We start from the raw sequence: 16,684 nt of genomic DNA on the forward strand, positions 1-16,684 counted from the left end.
CTCGCACGGACCAGAACATCGGGTTTGTATATGGTAATCTTGCAACCTGAGTTAAGTGATAGGTTGCAGTTTCATCCAATCTGATATATTTGACACCTCGAACCTCGCCACGACGAGAACATCGGGTTTGTATATGGTAAGCTTGGAAACATAGTTAAGTGATAGGTTGCAGTTTCATCCAATATGATATATTTGACACCTCGAACCTCGCGCGGTCCAGAACATCTGGTCCGTATATGGTAATCTTGCAACCTGAGTTAAGTGATAGGTTGTAGTTTCATCCAATCTGATATATTTGACACTTAGAACCTCGCGCGGAAAAAAACATCGGGTCTGAATAGTGTAATCTTGCAACCTGAGTTAAGTGATAGGTTGCAGTTTCATCCAATCTGATATATTTGATACCTAGAACTTCGCCACGACGAGAACATCGGGTCTGTATATGGTAATCTTGCAACCCGAGTTAAGTGATAGGTTGCAGTTTCATCCAATCTGATATATTTTACACCTCGAACCTCGCACGGACTAGAACATCTGGTCTGTATATAGTAATCTTGCAACCTGAGTTAAGTGATAGGTTGTGGTTTCATCCAATCTTATATATTTGACACCTAGAACCTCGCGAGGACCAGAACATCGGGTCTGTATATGGTAATCTTGCAACCTCAGTTAAGTGATAGGTTTGCAGTTGCATCCATTCTGATATATTTGACACATCGTACCTCTCCCCGACGAGAACATCGGGTCTGTATATGGTAATCTTGCAACCTAAGTTAAGTAATAGGTTGCAATTTCATTTAATCTGATATATTTGACACCTCGAACCTTGCCCGGACCAGAACATCAGGTCTGTATATGGTAATCTTGCAACCTGAGTTAAGTGATATATAGGTTGCAGTTTCATCCAATCTGATATATTTGACACCTCGAACCTCGGCTGGACCAGAACATCGGGTTTGTGTATGGTAATCTTGCAACCTGAGTTAAGTGATAGGTTGCAGTTTCATCCAATCTGATATATTTGACACCTCGAACCTCGTCCCGATGAGAACATCGGGTCTGTATATGGTAACCTTGGAAACTGAGTTAAGTGATAAGTTGCAGTTTCATCCAATCTGATATATTTGACACCTCGAACCTCGCACGGACTAGAACATCGGGTCTGTATATGGTAATCTTGGAAACTGAGTTAAGTGATAGATTGTGGTTTCATCCAATCTTATATATTTGACACCTCGAACCTCGCGCGGACCAGAACGTCTGGTCCGTATATGGTAATCTTGCAACCTGAGTTAAGTGATAGGTTGCAGTTTCATGCAATTTGATATATATGATACCTAGAACTTCGCGCGGACCAGAACATCGGGTAAGTATATGGTAATCTTGCAACCCGACTTAAGTGATAGGTTGCAGATTCATCCAATCTGATATATTTGACACCTCGAACCTCGCACGAACTAGAACATCTGGTCTGTATATGGTAATCTTGCACCCTGAATTAAGTGATAGGTTGTGGTTTCATCCAATCTTATATATTTGACACCTAGAACCTCGCGCGGACCAGAACATCGGGTCTGTATATGGTAATCTTGCAACCTCAGTTAAGTGATAGGTTGCAGTTGCATCCAATCTGATATATTTGACACATCGAACCTCGCCCCGACGAGAACATCGGGTCTGTATATGGTAATCTTGCAACTTCAGTTAAGTGATAGGTTGCAGTTGCATCCAATCTAATATATTTGACACATCGAACCTCTCCCCGACGAGAACATCGGGTCTTCTATATGGTAATCTTGCAATCTGAGTTAAGTGATAGGTTGCAGTTTCATCCAATATGATATATTTGACACCTCGAACCTCGCCCGAACCAGAACATCGGGTATGTATATGGTAATCTTGCAACCTGAGTTAAGTGATATGTTGCAGTTTCATCCAATCTGATATATTTGACACCTCGAACCTCGCGCGGACTAGAACGTCGGGTATGTATATGGTAATCTTGCAACCTGAGTTAAGTGATAGGTTTCAGTTTCATCCAATCTGATATATTTGACACCAAAAACCTCGCCTCGACGAGAACATCGGGCATGTATATGGTAATCTTGCAACCTGAGTTAAGTGATAGGTTGCAGTTTCATCCAATATGATATATTTTACACCTAAAACCTTGCCCGGACCAGAACATCAGGTCTGTATATGGTAATCTTGCAACCTGAGTTAAGTAATAGGTTGCAATTTCATCCAATCTGATACATTTGACACCTCGAACCTCGCTCGGACCAGAACATCAGGTATGTATATGGTAATCTTGGAACCTGAGTTAAGTGATATATAGGTTGCAGTTTCACCCAATCTGATATATTTGACACCTCGAACCTCGCGTGGACCAGAACATCGGGTTTGTATATGGTAATCTTGCAACCTGAGTTAAGTGATAGGTTGAAGTTTCATCCAATCTGATATATTTTACACCTAGAACCTCACACGGACCAGAACATCGGGTTTGTATATGGTAATCTTGCAACCTGAGTTAAGTGATAGGTTGCAGTTTCATCCAATCTGATATATTTGACACCTCGAACCTCGCCACGACGAGAACATCGGGTCTGTATATGGTAAGCTTGGAAACTTAGTTAAGTTTTTGAGGGTGGCAGTTTCATCCAATCTGATATATTTGACACCTCGAACCTCGCGCGGTCCAGAACATCTGGTCCGTATATGGTAATCTTGCAACCTGAGTTAAGTGATAGGTTGTAGTTTCATCCAATCTGATATATTTGACACTTAGAACCTCGCGCGGACAAAAACATCGGGTTTGTATAGTGTAATCTTGCAACCTGAGTTAAGTGATAAGTTGCAGTTTCATCCAATCTGATATATTTGATACCTAGAACTTCGCCCCGACGAGAACATCGGGTCTGTATATGGTAATCTTGCAACCCGAGTTAAGTGATAGGTTGCAGTTTCATCCAATATGATATATTTTACACCTCGAACCTCGCACGGACTAGAACATCTGGTCTGTATATGGTAATCTTGCAACCTGAGTTAAGTGATAGGTTGTGGTTTCATCCAATCTTATATATTTGACACCTAGACCCTCGCGAGGACCAGAACATCGGGTCTGTATATGGTAATCTTGCAACCTCAGTTAAGTGATAGGTTGCAGTTACATCCATTCTGATATATTTGACACATCGTACCTCTCCCCGACGAGAACATCGGGTCTGTATATGGTAATCTTGCAACCTAAGTTAAGTAATAGGTTGCAATTTCATTTAATCTGATATATTTGACACCTCGAACCTTGCCCGGACCAGAACATCAGGTCTGTATATGGTAATCTTGCAACCTGAGTTAAGTGATATATAGGTTGCAGTTTCATCCAATCTGATATATTTGACACCTCGAACCTCGGCTGGACCAGAACATCGGGTTTGTGTATGGTAATCTTGCAACCTGAGTTAAGTGATAGGTTGCAGTTTCATCCAATCTGATATATTTGACACCTCGAACCTCGCCCCGACGAGAACATCGGGTCTGTATATGGTAATCTTGGAAACTGAGTTAAGTGATAGGTTGCAGTTTCATCCAATCTGATATATTTGACACCTCAAACCTCGCGCGGACCAGAACATCTGGTCCGTAAATGGTAATCTTGGAAACTGAGTTAAGTGATAGGTTGTGGTTTCATCCAATCTAATATATTTGACACTTAGAAACTCGCGCGGACAAAAACATCGGGTCTGTATATGGTAATCTTGCAACCTGAGTTAAGTGATAGGTTGCAGTTTTATCCAATCTGATATATTTGATACCTAAAACCTCGCGCGGTCCAGAACATCGGGTTTGTATATGGTAATCTTGCAACTTGAGTTAAGTGATAGGTTGCAGTTTCATCCAATCTGATATATTGGACACCTCGAACCTCGCGTGGACCAGAACATCGGGTTTGTATATAGTAATCTTGCAACCTGAGTTAAGTGATAGGTTGCAGTTTCATCCAATCTGATATATTTAACACCTAGAACCTCGCGCGGACCAGAACATCGGGTTTGTATATGGTAATCTTGCAACCTGAGTTAAGTGATAGGTTGCAGTTTCATCCAATCTGATATATTTGACACCTCGAACCTCTCCCCGACGAGAACATCGGGTCTGTATATGGTAATCTTGGAAACTGAGTTAAGTGATAGGTTGCAGTTTCATCCAATCTTATATATTTGAAACCTCAAACCTCACGCGGACTAGAACATCTGGTCCGTATATGGTAATCTTGCAACCTGAGTTAAGTGATAGGTTGTAGTTTCATCCAATATGATATATTTGACACTTCGAACCTCGCGCGGACAAAAACAGCAGGCATGTATATGGTAATCTTGCAACCCGAGTTAAGTGATAGGTTACAATTTCATCCAATCTGATATATTTGATACCTAAAACTTCGCACGGACCAGAACATCGGGTTTGTATATGGTAATCTTGCAACCCGAGTTAAGTGATAGGTTGCAGTTTCATCCAATCTGATATATTTGACACCTCGAACCTCGCACGGACTACAACATCTGGTCTGCATATGGTAATCTTGCAACCTGAGTTCAGTGATAGGTTGTGGTTTCATCCAATCTTATATATTTGACACCTAGAACCTCGCGCGGAATAGAACATCAGGTCTGTATATTGTAATCTTGCAACCTCAGTTAAGTGATAGGTTGCAGTTGCATCCAATCTGATATATTTGACACATCGAACCTCGCCCTGACGAGAACATCGGGTCTGTATATGGTAATCTTGCAACCTGATTTAAGTGATAGGTTGCAGTTTCATCCAATATGATAGATTTGACACCTCGAACCTCGCGCGGACTAGAATATATGGTCTGTATATGGTAATCTTGCAACCTGAGTTAACTGATAGGTTGCAGTTTCATCTAATCTGATATATTTGACACCTGGAACCTCTACCGGACCTGAACATCGGGTCTGTATATGGTAATTTTGCAACCTGTGTTAAGTGATATATAGGTTGCAGTTTCATCCAATCTGATATATTTGACACCTCGAACCTCACGCGGACCAGAACATCGGGTTTGTATATGGTAATCTTGCAACCTGAGTTAAGTGATAGGTTGCAGTTTCATCAAATATGATATATTTGACAACTCGAACCTCGCCCCGACGAGAACATCGGGTTTGTATATGGTAAAATTGCAACCCGAGTTAAGTGATAGGTTGCAGTTTCATCCAATCCAATATATTTGATACCTCGAACCTCGCGGACCAGGACATCTGGTCTGTATATGTTAATCTTGCAACCTGAGTTAAGTGATAAGTTGTGGTTTCATCCAATCTGATATATTTGACACCTAGAACCTCGCGCGGACCAAGATATGGGGTTTGTATATGGTAATCTTGCAATTTCAGTTAAGTGATAGGTTGCAGTTGCATCCAATCTAATATATTTGACACATCGAACCTCGCCCCGACGAGAACATCGGGTCTTCAATATGGTAATCTTGCAACCTGAGTAAAGTGATAGGTTGCAGTTTCATCCAATCTGATATATTTGACACCTCGTACCTCGCCCGGACCAGAACATCTGGTCCGTATATGGTAATCTTGCTACCTGAGTTAAGTGATAGGTTGTAGTTTCATCCAATCTGATATATTTGACATTAAGAACCTCGCGCGGACAAAAACATCGGGTCTGTATATGGTAATCTTGCAACCTGAGTTAAGTGATAGGTTGCAGTTTCATCCAATCTTACATATTTGATACCTAGAACTTCGCGCGGACCAGAACATCGGGTCTGTATATGGTAATCTTGCAATCCGAGTTAAGTGATAGGTTGCAGTTTCATCCAATCTGATATATTTGACACCTCGAACCTCGCACGGACTAGAACATCTGGTCTGTATATGGTAATCTTGCAACCTGAGTTAAGTGATAGGTTGTAGTTTCATCCAATCTTATATATTTTACACCTAGAACCTCGCGCGGAACAGAACATCGGGTCTGTATATGGTAATCTTGCAACCTCAGTTAAGTGATAGGTTGCAGTTGCATCCAATCTGATATATTTGACACATCGAACCTCGCCCCGACGAGAACATCGGGTCTGTATATGGTAATCTTGCAACCTGAGTTAAGTAATAGGTTGCAATTTCATTTAATCTGATATATTTGACACCTCGAACCTCGCCCGGACCAGAACATCAGGTCTGTATATGGTAATCTTGCAACCTGAGTTAAGTGATATATAGGTTGCAGTTTCATCCAATCTGATATATTGGACACCTCGAACCTCGCCGGGACCAGAACATCGGGTTTGTATATGGTAATCTTGCAACCTGAGTTAAGTGATAGGTTGCAGTTTCATCCAATCTGATATATTTGACACCTAAAACCTCGTGCGGACCAGAACATCGGGTTTGTATATGGTAATCTTGCAACCTGAGTTAAGTGATAGGTTGCAGTTTCATCCAATCTGATATATTTGACTCTTCGAACCTCTCCCCGACGAGAACATCAGGTCTGTATATGGTAATCTTGGAAACTGAGTTAAGTAATAGGTTGCAATTTCATTTAATACGATATATTTGACACCTCGAACCTCGCCCGGACCATAACATCAGGTCTGTATATGGTAATCTTGCAACCTGAGTTAAGTGATATATAGGTTGCAGTTTCATCCAATCTGATATATTGGACACCTCGAACCTCGCGTGGACCAGAACATCGGGTTTGTATATGGTAATCTTCCAACCTGAGTTAAGTGATAGGTTGCAGTTTCATCCAATCTGATATATTTGACACCTAAAACCTCGCGCGGACCAGAGCATCGGGTTTGTATATGGTAATCTTGCAACCTGAGTTAAGTGATAGGTTGCAGTTTCATCCAATCTGATATATTTGACACTTCGAGCCTCGCCCCGACGGGTACATCAGGTCTGTATATGGTAATCTTGCAACCTGAGTTAAGTGATAGGTTGTAGTTTCATCCAATCTGATATATTTGACACTTCGAACCTCGCGCGGACAAAAACATCGGGCCTGTATATGGTAATCTTGCAACCTGAGTTAAGTGATAGGTTGCAGTTTCATCCAATCTGATATATTTGATACCTAGAACTTCGCGCGGACCAGAACATCGGGTCTGTATATGGTAATCTTACAACCCGAGTTAAGTGATAGGTTGCAGTTTCATCCAATCTGATATATTTGAAACCTCGAACCTCGCACGGACTAGAACATCTGGTCTATATATGGTAATCTTGCAACCTAAATTAAGTGATAGGTTGCAGTTGCATCCAATCTGATATATTTGACACATCGAACCTCGCCCCGACGAGAACATCGGGTATGTATATGGTAATCTTGCAACCTGAGTTAAGTGATAGGTTGCAGTTTCATCCAATATGATAGATTTGACACCTCGAACCTCGCGCGGACTAGAACATATGGTCTATATATGGTAATCTTGCAACCTGAGTTAACTGATAGGTTGCAGTTTCATCCAATCTGATATATTTGACACCTCGAACCTCTCCCGGACCTGAACATCGGGTCTGTATATGGTAATCTTGCAACCTGCGTTAATTGATATATAGGTTGCAGTTTCATCCAATCTGATTTATTTGACACCTCGAATCTCACGCGGACCAGAACATTGGGTTTGTATATGGTAATCTTGCAACCTGAGTTAAGTGATAGGTTGCAGTTTCATCCAATCTGATATATTTGACACCTCGAACCTCTCCCCGACGAGAACATCGGGTCTGTATATGGTAATCTTGCAACCTGCGTTAAGTGATATATAGGTTGCAGTTTCATCCAATCTGATATATTGGACACCTCGAACCTCGCGTGGACCAGAACATCGGGTTTGTATATGGTAATCTTGCAACCTGAGTTAAGTGATAGGTTGCAGTTTCATCCAATCTGATATATTTGACACCTAAAACCTCGTGCGGACCAGAACATCGGGTTTGTATATGGTAATCTGGAAACCTAAGTTAAGTGATAGGTTGCAGTTTCATCCAATCTGATATATTTGACACCTCGTACCTCGCCCGGACGAGAACATCTGGTCCGTATATGGTAATCTTGCAACCTGAGTTAAGTGATAGGTTGTAGTTTCATCCAATCTGATATATTTGACATTTAGAACCTCGCGCGGACAAAAACATCGGGTCTGTATATGGTAATCTTGCAACCTGAGTTAAGTGATAGGTTGCAGTTTCATCCAATCTTACATATTTGATACCTAGAACTTCGCGCGGACCAGAACATCAGGTCTGTATATGGTAATCTTGCAATCCGAGTTAAGTGATAGGTTGCAGTTTCATCCAATCTGATATATTTGACACCTCGAACCTCGCACGGACTAGAACATCTGGTCTGTATATGGTAATCTTGCAACCTGAGTTAAGTGATAGGTTGCAGTTGCATCCAATCTGATATATTTGACACATCGAACCTCGCCCCGACGAGAACATCGGGTCTGTATATGGTAATATTGCAACCTGAGTTAAGTAATAGGTTGCAATTTCATTTAATATGATATATTTGACACCTCGAACCTCGCCCGGACCAGAACATCAGGTCTGTATATGGTAATCTTGCAACCTGAGTTAAGTGATATATAGGTTGCAGTTTCATCCAATCTGATATATTGGACACCTCGAACCTCGCGTGGACCAGAACATCGGGTTTGTATATGGTAATCTTGCAACCTGAGTTAAGTGATAGGTTGCAGTTTCATCCAATCTGATATATTTGACACCTAAAACCTCGTGCGGACCAGAACATCGGGTTTGTATATGGTAATATTGCAACCTGAGTTAAGTGATAGGTTGCAGTTTCATCCAATCTGATATATTTGACACCTCGTACCTCGCCCGGACCAGAACATCTGGTCCGTATATGGTAATCTTGCAACCTGAGTTAAGTGATAGGTTGTAGTTTCATCCAATCTGATATATTTGACATTTAGAACCTCGCGCGGACAAAAACATCGGGTCTGTATATGGTAATCTTGCAACCTGAGTTAAGTGATAGGTTGCAGTTTCATCCAATCTTACATATTTGATACCTAGAACTTCGCGCGGACCAGAACATCGGGTCTGTATATGGTAATCTTGCAATCCGAGTTAAGTGATAGGTTGCAGTTTCATCCAATCTGATATATTTGACACCTCGAACCTCGCACGGACTAGAACATCTGGTCTGTATATGGTAATCTTGCAACCTGAGTTAAGTGATAGGTTGTAGTTTCATCCAATCTTATATATTTGACACCTAGAACCTCGCGCGGAACAGAACATCGGGTCTGTATATGGTAATCTTGCAACCTAAGTTAAGTGATAGGTTGCAGTTGCATCCAATCTGATATATTTGACACATCGAACCTCGCCCCGACGAGAACATCGGGTCTGTATATGGTAATCTTGCAACCTGAGTTAAGTAATAGGTTGCAATTTCATTTAATCTGATATATTTGACACCTCGAACCTCGCCCGGACCAGAACATCAGGTCTGTATATGGTAATCTTGCAACCTGAGTTAAGTGATATATAGGTTGCAGTTTCATCCAATCTGATATATTGGACACCTCGAACCTCGCCGGGACCAGAACATCGGGTTTGTATATGGTAATCTTGCAACCTGAGTTAAGTGATAGGTTGCAGTTTCATCCAATCTGATATATTTGACACCTAAAACCTCGTGCGGACCAGAACATCGGGTTTGTATATGGTAATCTTGCAACCTCAGTTAAGTGATAGGTTGCAGTTGCATCCAATCTGATATATTTGACTCTTCGAACCTCTCCCCGACGAGAACATCAGGTCTGTATATGGTAATCTTGCAACCTGATTTAAGTGATAGGTTGCAATTTCATTTAATATGATATATTTGACACCTCGAACCTCGCCCGGACCATAACATCAGGTCTGTATATGGTAATCTTGCAACCTGAGTTAAGTGATATATAGGTTGCAGTTTCATCCAATCTGATATATTGGACACCTCGAACCTCGCGTGGACCAGAACATCGGGTTTGTATATGGTAATCTTCCAACCTGAGTTAAGTGATAGGTTGCAGTTTCATCCAATCTGATATATTTGACACCTAAAACCTCGCGCGGACCAGAACATCGGGTTTGTATATGGTAATCTTGCAACCTGAGTTAAGTGATAGGTTGCAGTTTCATCCAATCCAATATATTTGACACTTCGAGCCTCGCCCCGACGGGTACATCAGGTCTGTATATGGTAATCTTGCAACCTGAGTTAAGTGATAGGTTGTAGTTTCATCCAATCTGATATATTTGACACTTCGAACCTCGCGCGGACAAAAACATCGGGCCTGTATATGGTAATCTTGCAACCTGAGTTAAGTGATAGGTTGCAGTTTCATCCAATCTGATATATTTGATACCTAGAACTTCGCGCGGACCAGAACATCGGGTCTGTATATGGTAATCTTACAACCCGAGTTAAGTGATAGGTTGCAGTTTCATCCAATCTGATATATTTGAAACCTCGAACCTCGCACGGACTAGAACATCTGGTCTATATATGGTAATCTTGCAACCTAAATTAAGTGATAGGTTGCAGTTGCATCCAATCTGATATATTTGACACATCGAACCTCGCCCCGACGAGAACATCGGGTATGTATATGGTAATCTTGCAACCTGAGTTAAGTGATAGGTTGCAGTTTCATCCAATATGATATATTTGACACCTCGAACCTCGCGCGGACTAGAACATATGGTCTATATATGGTAATCTTGCAACCTGAGTTAACTGATAGGTTGCAGTTTCATCCAATCTGATATATTTGACACCTCGAACCTCTCCCGGACCTGAACATCGGGTCTGTATATGGTAATCTTGCAACCTGCGTTAATTGATATATAGGTTGCAGTTTCATCCAATCTGATTTATTTGACACCTCGAATCTCACGCGGACCAGAACATTGGGTTTGTATATGGTAATCTTGCAACCTGAGTTAAGTGATAGGTTGCAGTTTCATCCAATCTGATATATTTGACACCTCGAACCTCTCCCCGACGAGAACATCGGGTCTGTATATGGTAATCTTGCAACCTGCGTTAAGTGATATATAGGTTGCAGTTTCATCCAATCTGATATATTGGACACCTCGAACCTCGCGTGGACCAGAACATCGGGTTTGTATATGGTAATCTTGCAACCTGAGTTAAGTGATAGGTTGCAGTTTCATCCAATCTGATATATTTGACACCTAAAACCTCGTGCGGACCAGAACATCGGGTTTGTATATGGTAATCTGGAAACCTAAGTTAAGTGATAGGTTGCAGTTTCATCCAATCTGATATATTTGACACCTCGAACCTCGCACGGACTACAACATCTGGTCTGCATATGGTAATCTTGCAACCTGAGTTCAGTGATAGGTTGTGGTTTCATCCAATCTTATATATTTGACACCTAGAACCTCGCGCGGAATAGAACATCAGGTCTGTATATTGTAATCTTGCAACCTCAGTTAAGTGATAGGTTGCAGTTGCATCCAATCTGATATATTTGACACATCGAACCTCGCCCTGACGAGAACATCGGGTCTGTATATGGTAATCTTGCAACCTGATTTAAGTGATAGGTTGCAGTTTCATCCAATATGATAGATTTGACACCTCGAACCTCGCGCGGACTAGAATATATGGTCTGTATATGGTAATCTTGCAACCTGAGTTAACTGATAGGTTGCAGTTTCATCTAATCTGATATATTTGACACCTGGAACCTCTACCGGACCTGAACATCGGGTCTGTATATGGTAATTTTGCAACCTGTGTTAAGTGATATATAGGTTGCAGTTTCATCCAATCTGATATATTTGACACCTCGAACCTCACGCGGACCAGAACATCGGGTTTGTATATGGTAATCTTGCAACCTGAGTTAAGTGATAGGTTGCAGTTTCATCAAATATGATATATTTGACAACTCGAACCTCGCCCCGACGAGAACATCGGGTTTGTATATGGTAAAATTGCAACCCGAGTTAAGTGATAGGTTGCAGTTTCATCCAATCCAATATATTTGATACCTCGAACCTCGCGGACCAGGACATCTGGTCTGTATATGTTAATCTTGCAACCTGAGTTAAGTGATAAGTTGTGGTTTCATCCAATCTGATATATTTGACACCTAGAACCTCGCGCGGACCAAGATATGGGGTTTGTATATGGTAATCTTGCAATTTCAGTTAAGTGATAGGTTGCAGTTGCATCCAATCTAATATATTTGACACATCGAACCTCGCCCCGACGAGAACATCGGGTCTTCAATATGGTAATCTTGCAACCTGAGTAAAGTGATAGGTTGCAGTTTCATCCAATCTGATATATTTGACACCTCGTACCTCGCCCGGACCAGAACATCTGGTCCGTATATGGTAATCTTGCTACCTGAGTTAAGTGATAGGTTGTAGTTTCATCCAATCTGATATATTTGACATTAAGAACCTCGCGCGGACAAAAACATCGGGTCTGTATATGGTAATCTTGCAACCTGAGTTAAGTGATAGGTTGCAGTTTCATCCAATCTTACATATTTGATACCTAGAACTTCGCGCGGACCAGAACATCGGGTCTGTATATGGTAATCTTGCAATCCGAGTTAAGTGATAGGTTGCAGTTTCATCCAATCTGATATATTTGACACCTCGAACCTCGCACGGACTAGAACATCTGGTCTGTATATGGTAATCTTGCAACCTGAGTTAAGTGATAGGTTGCAGTTGCATCCAATCTGATATATTTGACACATCGAACCTCGCCCCGACGAGAACATCGGGTCTGTATATGGTAATATTGCAACCTGAGTTAAGTAATAGGTTGCAATTTCATTTAATATGATATATTTGACACCTCGAACCTCGCCCGGACCAAAACATCAGGTCTGTATATGGTAATCTTGCAACCTGAGTTAAGTGATATATAGGTTGCAGTTTCATCCAATCTGATATATTGGACACCTCGAACCTCGCGTGGACCAGAACATCGGGTTTGTATATGGTAATCTTGCAACCTGAGTTAAGTGATAGGTTGCAGTTTCATCCAATCTGATATATTTGACACCTAAAACCTCGTGCGGACCAGAACATCGAGTTTGTATATGGTAATCTTGTAACCTGAGTTAAGTGATAGGTTGAAGTTTCATCCAATCCGATATGTTTGACACCTCGTACCTCGCCCGGACCAGAACATCTGGTCCGTATATGGTAATCTTGCAACCTGAGTTAAGTGATAGGTTGTAGTTTCATCCAATCTGATATATTTGACATTTAGAACCTCGCGCGGACAAAAACATCGGGTCTGTATATGGTAATCTTGCAACCTGAGTTAAGTGATAGGTTGCAGTTTCATCCAATCTTACATATTTGATACCTAGAACTTCGCGCGGACCAGAACATCGGGTCTGTATATGGTAATCTTGCAATCCGAGTTAAGTGATAGGTTGCAGTTTCATCCAATCTGATATATTTGACACCTCGAACCTCGCACGGACTAGAACATCTGGTCTGTATATGGTAATCTTGCAACCTGAGTTAAGTGATAGGTTGTAGTTTCATCCAATCTTATATATTTGACACCTAGAACCTCGCGCGGAACAGAACATCGGGTCTGTATATGGTAATCTTGCAACCTAAGTTAAGTGATAGGTTGCAGTTGCATCCAATCTGATATATTTGACACATCGAACCTCGCCCCGACGAGAACATCGGGTCTGTATATGGTAATCTTGCAACCTGAGTTAAGTAATAGGTTGCAATTTCATTTAATCTGATATATTTGACACCTCGAACCTCGCCCGGACCAGAACATCAGGTCTGTATATGGTAATCTTGCAACCTGAGTTAAGTGATATATAGGTTGCAGTTTCATCCAATCTGATATATTGGACACCTCGAACCTCGCGTGGACCAGAACATCGGGTTTGTATATGGTAATCTTGCAACCTGAGTTAAGTGATAGGTTGCAGTTTCATCCAATCTGATATATTTGACACCTAAAACCTCGTGCGGACCAGAACATCGGGTTTGTATATGGTAATCTTGCAACCTGAGTTAAGTGATAGGTTGCAGTTTCATCCAATCTGATATATTTGACACCTCGTACCTCGCCCGGACCAGAACATCTGGTCCGTATATGGTAATCTTGCAACCTGAGTTAAGTGATAGGTTGTAGTTCATCCAATCTGATATATTTGACATTTAGAACCTCGCGCGGACAAAAACATCGGGTCTGTATATGGTAATCTTGCAACCTGAGTTAAGTGATAGGTTGCAGTTTCATCCAATCTTACATATTTGATACCTAGAACTTCGCACGGACCAGAACATCGGGTCTGTATATGGTAATCTTGCAATCCGAGTTAAGTGATAGGTTGCAGTTTCATCCAATCTGATATATTTGACACCTCGAACCTCGCACGGACTAGAACATCTGGTCTGTATATGGTAATCTTGCAACCTGAGTTAAATGATAGGTTGTAGTTTCATCCAATCTTATATATTTGACACCTAGAACCTCGCGCGGAACAGAACATCGGGTCTGTATATGGTAATCTGGCAACCTAAGTTAAGTGATAGGTTGCAGTTGCATCCAATCTGATATATTTGACACATCGAACCTCGCCCCGACGAGAACATCGGGTCTGTATATGGTAATCTTGCAACCTGAGTTAAGTAATAGGTTGCAATTTCATTTAATCTGATATATTTGACACCTCGAACCTCGCCCGGACCAGAACATCAGGTTTGTATATGGTAATCTTGCAACCTGAGTTAAGTGATATATAGGTTGCAGTTTCATCCAATCTGATATATTGGACACCTCGAACCTCGCGTGGACAAGAACATCGGGTTTGTATATGGTAATCTTGTAACCTGAGTTAAGTGATAGGTTGCAGTTTCATCCAATCTGATATATTTGACACCTAAAACCTCGTGCGGACCAGAACATCGGGTTTGTATATGGTAATCTTGCAACCTGAGTTAAGTGATAGGTTGCAGTTTCATCCAATCTGATATATTTGACACTTCGAACCTCTCCCCGACGAGAACATCAGGTCTGTATATGGTAATCTTGGAAACTGGGTTAAGTAATAGGTTGCAATTTCATTTAATCTGATATATTTGACACCTCGAACCTCGCCCGGACCAAAACATCAGGTCTGTATATGGTAATCTTGCAACCTGAGTTAAGTGATATATAGGTTGCAGTTTCATCCAATCTGATATATTGGACACCTCGAACCTCGCGTGGACCAGAACATCGGGTTTGTATATGGTAATCTTGCAACCTGAGTTAAGTGATAGGTTGCAGTTTCATCCAATCTGATATATTTGACACCTAAAACCTCGTGCGGACCAGAACATCGGGTTTGTATATGGTAATCTTGCAACCTGAGTTAAGTGATAGGTTGCAGTTTCATCCAATCTGATATATTTGACACCTCGTACCTCGCCCGGACCAGAACATCTGGTCCGTATATGGTAATCTTGCAACCTGAGTTAAGTGATAGGTTGTAGTTCATCCAATCTGATATATTTGACATTTAGAACCTCGCGCGGACAAAAACATCGGGTCTGTATATGGTAATCTTGCAACCTGAGTTAAGTGATAGGTTGCAGTTTCATCCAATCTTACATATTTGATACCTAGAACTTCGCACGGACCAGAACATCGGGTCTGTATATGGTAATCTTGCAATCCGAGTTAAGTGATAGGTTGCAGTTTCATCCAATCTGATATATTTGACACCTCGAACCTCGCACGGACTAGAACATCTGGTCTGTATATGGTAATCTTGCAACCTGAGTTAAATGATAGGTTGTAGTTTCATCCAATCTTATATATTTGACACCTAGAACCTCGCGCGGAACAGAACATCGGGTCTGTATATGGTAATCTGGCAACCTAAGTTAAGTGATAGGTTGCAGTTGCATCCAATCTGATATATTTGACACATCGAACCTCGCCCCGACGAGAACATCGGGTCTGTATATGGTAATCTTGCAACCTGAGTTAAGTAATAGGTTGCAATTTCATTTAATCTGATATATTTGACACCTCGAACCTCGCCCGGACCAGAACATCAGGTCTGTATATGGTAATCTTGCAACCTGAGTTAAGTGATATATAGGTTGCAGTTTCATCCAATCTGATATATTGGACACCTCGAACCTCGCGTGGACCAGAACATCGGGTTTGTATATGGTAATCTTGCAACCTGAGTTAAGTGATAGGTTGCAGTTTCATCCAATCTGATATATTTGACACCTAAAACCTCGTGCGGAACAGAACATCGGGTTTGTATATGGTAATCTTGCAACCTGAGTTAAGTGATAGGTTGCAGTTTCATCCAATCTGATATATTTGACACCTCGTACCTCGCCCGGACCAGAACATCTGGTCTGTATATGGTAATCTTGCAACCTGAGTTAAGTGATAGGTTGTAGTTTCATCCAATCTGATATATTTGACATTTAGAACCTCGCGCGGACAAAAACATCGGGTCTGTATATGGTAATCTTGCAACCTGAGTTAAGTGATAGGTTGCAGTTTCATCCAATCTTACATATTTGATACCTAGAACTTCGCGCGGACCAGAACATCGGGT

This window comes from Papaver somniferum, chromosome 10, assembly GCF_003573695.1.
Source record: "Papaver somniferum cultivar HN1 chromosome 10, ASM357369v1, whole genome shotgun sequence".
NCBI lineage: Eukaryota > Viridiplantae > Streptophyta > Magnoliopsida > Ranunculales > Papaveraceae > Papaver > Papaver somniferum.